Raw genomic sequence first — 8,627 nt, forward strand, 5'->3', positions numbered from 1 at the left:
TGGAGCGTGGGTTCTATGGCATTCTACCCTGCTGAGGCCCCTCCCCTCCCCAGGACCCACCCTCAAATCTCCAGGAATTTCCCAATCTAGGGGTGGCAACCCTAGTTCCAATAGCCGTGATGGGCACAGCTACCATGTGTACCGAGAGAGGGCACAATGTGTGAACCTCCCAATATGACCGTTTGCCCTTTTGTGCGAACAGGGCACTGCGCACATTTTCCAGCTTTGGCACACACGACCAGAAACGCAGATTTTGGAGGGTCCGCGTTTGAGCATACCGAACCTGGAAAACACACCTGTTGCACCAGACGCAGAGGTCTCCCAGCAAGTTTAAAACCAGTCCCTTGGGTTGTATCTGAGAAACGATGGGAGAGCCAAGACCAATGGAGGACCTTGAACACACATGAAGCTGCCTTCTACTGAATCAGACCCTTGGTCCATCAAAGTCAGTGTTGTCTACTCAGACCGGCAGCGGCTCTCCAGGGTCTCAGGCAGGGGTCTTTCACGTCACCTACTTGCCTAGACCCTTTAACTGGATTTAACTGGACCCTTTAACTGGATTAACGGGGATTGAACCTGGGACCTTCTGCATGCCAAGCAGGTGCTCTACCACTGAGCCACAGCTCCTCCCTTCAATCCCCAGCATCTCCAGTTAAAGGCAAGTGGGTGATGTGAAAGACCCCTGCCTGAGACCCTGGAGAGCTGCTGCCGGTCTGAGTAGACAATACTGAGTTTGATGGACCAAGGGTCTGATTCAGTAGAAGGCAGCTTCATGTGTGTTCATGTGTACCAGGGTCATGTTGCCCCACCCCCTGCACAATGCAGGAAATTCACAACTACCCCCCCCCACACACACACACCCAGTTACCCCTACTCCATGCCCCTGTCTGTATCTAGAAGGCGCTCGGTCGCAACAGGAGAGACTTGATTTTTTGGTTTCATGCCAGCTCAGGAGATCGTCTGCTTGGAATTTAACTTGCTCCGGAGCTACTTGAGATGCATCACTACAGAGAAGGGATATTGCAAACAGTGCGTTGCGTGTCGAGTGGAATTCAAAGTTTGTGCCTCGGGGGATCGAGGAAAGCGGGAGAATTAGTCATGGGGCGGATGGGGGAGGCGATGTTGCGTGAGTTCAGCATCGATCAGCATTCTCCTCTCTCCTGGGGAGAACGGAAGGAACTGACATGGCCGGCTATTTCTGGAAAGTTGGGGCTTGTTTGCCTCAGACGAGAAGTTCCTAGACTTTAACGGCAGGACCCCCAATCCAGACCCAGGGGAGGGGCTGTGGCTCAGTGGTAGAGTATCTGCTTGGCATGCAGAAGGTCCCAGCTTCAATCCCCAACATCTCTAGTTAAAAGGGGCTAGGCAAGTAGGTGATGTGAAAGACCTCTGCCTGAGACCCTGGAGACTCTTCCATACCCTAAGGGTAAATCAACTGGGAAGGGGCTGTGGCTCAGTGGAAGAGCATCTGCTTGGCATGCAGAAGGTCCCAGGTTCAATCCCCGGCATCTCCAGTTAAAGGGACTAGGCAGGTAGGTGATGTGAAAGACCTTTCTCTGCCTGAGACCCTGGAGAGCCGCTGCCTGTCTGAGTAGACAATACTGACTCTGATGGACCAAGGGTCTGATTCAGTATAAGGCAGCTTCATGTGTTGTTTGGATTTAAGCCACATGAATTCGGTGTCCAGGATCGGACCCACAGTTTCCCAGGCCTCTAGGGATTCCCATACTTGGAGTCGGCAACATTGTCAGAGAGCTATGATTTGGGGCAGGGGGACGACGACATTGTTGGGGTGAGGAGATGAGGCGGGATGAGGTGAGGGAGGACGAAGCGGCGTTGTTAGGGTTGCCTCTTTGCCGCTGGTGGGAGGGTTTTGGGGCGGAGCCTGAGGAGGGCGGGGTTTGGGGAGGGGAGGGCCTTCACTGCCATAGAGTCCAATGGCCAAAGCGGCCCTTTTCTCCAGGGCAACTGATCTCTATCGGCTGGAGATCAGTTGTAATAGCGGGAGATCTCCAGCTAATAGGTGGAAGTTGGAAACCCTAGGAGTTGTTGTGAAGGGTTCCGCTGCACCCCTTGGCCGAACGTCGGGCGGAGGAGCCCTTAAGAGGCTTCCTCGTCTCTCGGTCAACTCTGACCGCAATTTGAGCTTATTTCCCCTCTGCCTGCTGCTTCCAGCTCTTGGCTCTCATGCTGGGGAACGGAGGGGGGCCAGCTCCGGCAAAGAGTCTGGGGCCAAACTGGGCTTGGTCGGGCCTCCGATCTCCCTGCGCCCTCGAGTGGGTTGAGCCGGTCGCGGGATCTTTCCGCCTAACGGTCCAACATCTAGGACCCTGCAGAAATTTGTTCCGTGGGGTACTGTTTTCCTGTTTATTCTCTCTTTTCTCTCTCTCCCCTACCCCCTTCTTTCCCTCAGGGACTGGAAATACCAGAGCTGATGTCACAACCAAGCAGCGCTTGCCAGAAATAAAATCTTGGATAAACTTACTGGCTCCAGCCAGTCCCCCCCCACCAATCCCTAGTCTATCTATTCGCCATCCGTATCCTCTTCCCACTGGGGCCAAGGCTGCCCTGGGGTCTCATAAACATTTGCATGAGATTGGTTCTTGTAGGTTATCCGGGCTGTGTGACCGTGGTCTTGGTATTTTCTTTCCTGACGTTTCGCCAGCAGCTGTGGCAGGCATCTTCAGAGGAGTCACACTGAAGGACAGTGTCTCTGCATGAGACCTTTTCCTGCTAGGCATCCGATCTCCAGACACCAGAGAGAAAATGGGTGCTTTAGAGGGCGGATCCTATGGCCCTGTACCCCACTGAGGCCCCTCCCCGTCCCAAACCCTGTCCTCTCCAGGCTCCACCTCCAAAATCTCCACTAATTTCCCCAACTAGAGTTGGCAACCCAGGGTTCCTTACATAGGGTTGCCGGGTCCCTCGTCTCCACCGGCGAGAGGTTTTTGGGGCGGAGCCTGAGGAGGGTGGGGTTTGGGGAGGGACTTCAGTGCCATAGAGTCCAATTGCCAAAGCGGCCGTTTTCTCCAGGGGAACTGATCTCTCTCGGCTGGAGATCAGTTGTAATAGCGGGAGATCTCCAGCTGGGAACTGGAGGTTGGCAACCCTATTATCCCTGGATGGAAGCGAAGCAAGCCAAGAGACTGATCTGGTTAGGGATTTCATTCCAACACGCTTAGACCTCTGATTGGTCTCTTGAACAGGCAGACAAAGCCGGGTTTGAGGATTGTTATCACGGGATCTTTGTGGTCTGTAAACACGACAGTTGTGGTTGCTTTGGGACCCTGGTCCCCCCAAAAAACAGGATTGTTTTCCATGGCCTAACAGATCTTGGGATCTGTGCCAAGAAAGGCCATGGAAAACCTGTTTTTTTCTCTCTCTCTTAAGAAACTCTGGGCTGTCCTCCCCCCCCCACACTCTGGGTCGAGGATAGGGGTGCCAACCTCCAGGTAATAGCTGGAGATCTCCTGCTATTGCAACTGATCTCCAGCCGATGGAGATCAGTTCCCCTGGAGAAAAAAGGTCATCTTGGCAATTGGACTCTATGGACCCCCCTCCCCAAGCCCCGCCCTCCTCAGGCTCCACCCCAAAAACCTCCCGCCAGTGACGAAGAGGGACCTGGCACCCTTACCTCTAACCCTGGCTCCTCCTGTGTCCAAAAAGCAGGGGTGTAAGATGTGGCTCCATTTGGCAAGGGGACCTCCTCCTTGGGAGGTTTTTGAGCAGAGGTTAATGGCCATCTGTCCTTTCCAACAGTGTTCGGGTTGGTCTGGAGAGTGCCGGGGGGGAGACGGGGTGTGTGGGGAGGTGGATCTCTCCCAAGGAGCAAAGAAGAAGAAAAAAGGCAGCTTGTTGACCTAATTTCGCTGGCAAGAAAAATTCATTCCATAGAGGGAAAAGGAGGAGGATCTTGCCTCTGGGGAGCTGGAGATTTGGTCAGAGGCGGGAGGGAGACGGACAGTCATTTTTGATCGGAAAATCCACACTGGGAAGGCCGAAACGCCCCCTTGCCTACCCTGATCCAGCCCGATAACCAGATCTCTGCTGCTGTAGTTTATCTTTAAAAATTGCTGGGATGATCCATCCGCAGGGTTGCCTGAAGACCTCCCAGAAGGTCAGTTCCGCTGGAGAAAAGGGCTGCTTCAGAAGGTGGACTCTATGGCATCGTCCCCCCCACCCCCTGTGGAGGTCCCTCCGTCCCCCAGATACTGCTCTCCCCAGTAGGGTTGCCAGGCCCCCCATAGCCACCAGCAGGAGCTGGGGTGTAGGGCTGCCGGATCCAGGTCGGAAAACTCCTGGAGATTTCGGAGTGGATCCTGGGGAGGATGGGGACCTCAGTGGGGTGCAACGCCGCTGGCCGAGAAAGACCTTTCCCAGGGCCTGAGGCCTGAAATCCTTTAACCGAGGGATTTAATCTGGAACCTTCTGCATGCTAAGCATCCTCCCCCTCCCCCCAACACTGAACCACAGTCTTTTGAGACTAGGATTGCCTCCTAAAACCTCCCAGCCTTGGAGACGTAAAGTTTATCCGTTTGTCGAGGAGACGCAGAGAGCGCTAGGGGGTGCCCTAATCCAGCAGTCCGGCGATCCCAAATGCCTGTTGACTTGCGCTCGCGTTTTCATGAAACTGTGTCCACCTCCTGCGATTAAACCTGGGCCTGCCCACGTCGAGCTCCTCCGCGCTCCTGTTCCTTATCTGACGTCTTGGTTTCTGATGGCCGTAACTGGGTTATTCCCATTTTCTGCTGTCGAGCGACGTCTCTTGCTGGTAGGATTAATTTTAGCGTGAATCTTGGGCGCGATGAGATCAGTCAGGGGGACCGTTTGATTGCATTGTTCTGACCATCTTTGATCTGCTCTGCTCTTTTATCGCTTTCATTTTTCCAAAGGCCACCTTGGGAGCAATAGGCTGAGAAGGCAGGGATATGCGCTGAATACACTTCCGTGAACGTGTGAAGCAGCTATTTAAAGAGCCCGAGCGTGGAGCAATCTAGATCTGTGCTGTTGACTATGGCTGTCAGCAGCTCTCCTGGATCTGAGACAGAGATCTTTCCCATCACCTCCTACCTAATTCCTATAAACTGGAAATGCCAGGGAATGAGCCTAGGAGTGACTTCATGGTAGGGCGTCTGCTTTGTGTGCAGAAAGTCAGAGATTCATGTCTCCTAAGAACATAAGAGGAGCCATGCTGGATCAGACCAAGGGCTATCAAGTCCAGCAGTCTGCTTACACAGTGGCCAACCAGGTACATCTGGGAAGCCCACAGACAAGACGACTGCAGCAACATCCTTCCTGTGTTCCACCGCACCTCATATAATAGGCATGCTTCTCTGATGCTAGAGAGAATGGGTATACATCATGACTAGTAGCCATTTTGACTAGTAGCCATGGATAACCCTCTCCTCCATGAACATGTCCGCTCCCCTTCTTAAAGCCTTCCACGTAGGCAGCCACCGCCACATCCTGGGGCAGGGAGTTCCACAGTTTAACTATGCGTTGTGTGAAGAAATGCTTCCTTTTGTCTGTTTTGAATCTCTCACCCTCCAGCTTCATCAGATGACCCCGCGTTGTAGTATTACGAGAGAGGGAGAAAGTCCAATCCAAAGCAGAGTTATGCCCTTTTAGATTGTGACTCAGCGGGAGACCATCTGCGCTGCTTACTGAAAGTCTCCCCGTCCAATTCTTGACCGTCCAGCGGTACATTTCAAAACAGAAGTACACCCTTTGAAGCCCATTTGAGTTCAACTAGAAGGGTATAGCTCTGTTTGGGGTTTTCATATAAAGTTTGACTCCATACAAGGTAGATTGATGTTGTCGATGTAGGATAAGCCCTCGCTGTATTCCCATCCACCCCTTGGATAGCTGGCTTCCGCATAGATAGGGGAAATAATAACTTGGTTAAGGGAAAAAAATAGATTAATTATATCTCCCGTTTCTTTTGTTGAAGTAGCACGGAAGCTAGCAATCTACATGCCAGTCGGGGGATGCCAAAATGATTACCTTTCAACCAATGCCTGGCAAGGTATTTATTATCGGTTGTTTACTTCTAGGAGAAACAATAGGTCCTTTTTTTCATCCGGGGTTGCCTACTTGAACCCTGTAGGCACGGCTGCCAACACATTGTGAGGCATCTGACCCTACTTAATGATACGTTTGGCTCGGCTGACTGTTGCGTGGGGAACGAGTCCCTCGTGCCGCAAGGGGGTCGAGGTGTTTGCGGTGTGGACGGGCCCATTTTCAAACAGACGGGGAGGAAAAAGGATGCTCAGTAATGTGTTCTGTCAATAAATATCTCTCTGTTTTGGCCTGGGTTGTGATTTTGGGTTACTGCTTGGCCTGGCCCTTATCGCATTCTACGTTGCCAAACGTCTTGGCATCCAGAATCGGATACTCTCGTTGAAAAATATGTGAATATGCCTTTTCTTTCTTTCTTTTTGTTTGTTTCTGTATGTTGTTGTGGTCCGTTTTCGTTGCTGGTTCCAACCCGATGGCATTTGGTACCCCGTTTTCATGCCACGTGCGCATTAGACGCCGTTTCGAGGCAATTACAGCAAAAATAATGGTAACGGTTGTATTCATTTAACGGGAGTGGGGGGAATTCAGTGCAAGGGAAACAGAAAATAGACCAGTAATGAAGTCTTGGGGGGTTTCATTTGCACAAAGGAGAAGTAAAAACAAAATGGGGATTTTGGAGCTGAAACAGGGCGGCGAAATTCAATAGCAATGTGACGTAAGTGGTTAATGTGTGATACTGGGCTGGAGAGATCCAAGTTCAAATCCCTACTCTGCCATGAAGAAGTGCCCATGTAAACTATAGTTATTGCTTTATTTTTTTTGGGGGGGGGCAGTCACCCCCCACTGTAGTTTCCCCCCAAGATTCCAGATTTTTCTGCAAACTTGTGTCTGCTCTTGAGTTTTGTAGAACAAATCCCTCCTGTCTCTCCTGGGCCCCATTGTGCAGATTTTTTGATTCTCACTCTAGGAACTGCTTCAGAATGAGCTATGATCACATGAATAATGAAACACTGTGTCCTCTGGAGCCACTATAGCAATTAGAAGTTATACCAATATTTGATAACTTCAGTGAGGGTTGGGGTTATGGAACAGGAAGGGCCCGTTGTCTCAGTTAGGATGTTGACCTGTCTCTGGCATTCTCCGTCTGTTTACTTGCTGGGTCTAAAAAAGTTCTCCCCCAGGGGGAACGAGAAACCAAATGAATTCTAGTGGAGGTGAACACCAGTGTAAGCAGAGATGGGGCAGAGAGGCATTACTTGGCATGCCTTCTTTAAAGACTTTCCCCTTATACAGCAATCTTTTATAAAATGCAATTAAACTGGGTAATGAATCGAAACAAGGATGGCGGGACCCCTGTTCTCCACCCTGCCATCTCTCTACTTGACTAGCAAGACACGTCATCCGAAGAAGCGAGCTGTGACTCACGACAGCTCCTACCCTGCCAGAAATTTTGTTAGTCTTTAATGTGCTAGTGGACTCTTGCTCTTTTCAACTAGCGATACACGAGATGGCTAATGATTACAGATGGGGTTCGCACAACCCCCAAAGACGTGGTCTTCATGGTTGAACACTCTAACCGCTTAAGAAAACTCTTGTTGTGCTCCTTCTGGATGCCAACGAAGCTTTCAGTCATTCACTTTTTTTTTTAAATAGACATTTCATTTTTAAAGAAATCAATAACAACAGATAATCCGCTCTGCAATTTTAAATTGCCTTCTGGTGCACAGTTTTGATTTTGACCGAGACAGTTTCTGTCTTCTGCCTCCGAGTTTTGGCATCCTCCTCAAAAATGTTCATTAATCTTCATCTGGGGCCGGGAAGGGATAAATCTGCAACAAGACGTGTGCTTTATTGCTCAGATGCAAATACACTTTGGGAAACGGTTGAGAGTGATCAGTTGTAAATGGGTTCTGACCCAATGCCCAGGGGTGTGTTTTTTTAAGATTGCAAGAAGATGATCATAAAGGCGAGTTCCTAATAATTATCAAATTATCCTGAGTTCTAAGACCACCTCCTTGAACTACCGTGAGAATCATTCCAAAGGGTGTCTCTGTGTGAGATTGTCGCTGCAAAAACAAGCGGGAGTCTTTTGCCCTCTTAACGATTTGATCTTGCCAAGTAAGAAAACCAGTATAGTACAGTAGTCAAGGTGTGAAGCTTGGAGTGGGGAGACCTGGGTTAGATTCTCACTTATACCTTTTCTTACAAAGCAGCTTCGGGAGCTACCACCCCCTTTGCCCTAGACTGATTGTTCAATATAACTTGGCAGGATTGTTGTAAAAATAAAACAGGAAAGACCTATAATTACTGCCTTGAATGCCTTTAAGGAAGTAATGAGACTGGGGAGGGGCCGTGGCTTAGTGCTAGAGCATCTGCTTGGCATGCAGAAGGTCTCAGGTTCAATCCCCAGCATCTCCAGTTAAAGGGACCAGGCGAGTAGGTGATGAGAAAGACATCTGCCTGAGACCCTGGAGAGCCAGTGCCAGTCTTTGTAGATAGTGCTGATTGGGAGGGACTGTGGATCAGTGTTAGAGCATCTGCTTGGCATGCAGAAGGTCCCAGGTTCAATCCCCGGCATCTCCACTAGGCAAGTAGGTGATGTGCAAGAC

The sequence above is a fragment of the Euleptes europaea genome, chromosome 20 (assembly GCF_029931775.1).
Source record: "Euleptes europaea isolate rEulEur1 chromosome 20, rEulEur1.hap1, whole genome shotgun sequence".
NCBI classification, from domain to species: Eukaryota; Metazoa; Chordata; class Lepidosauria; order Squamata; family Sphaerodactylidae; genus Euleptes; species Euleptes europaea.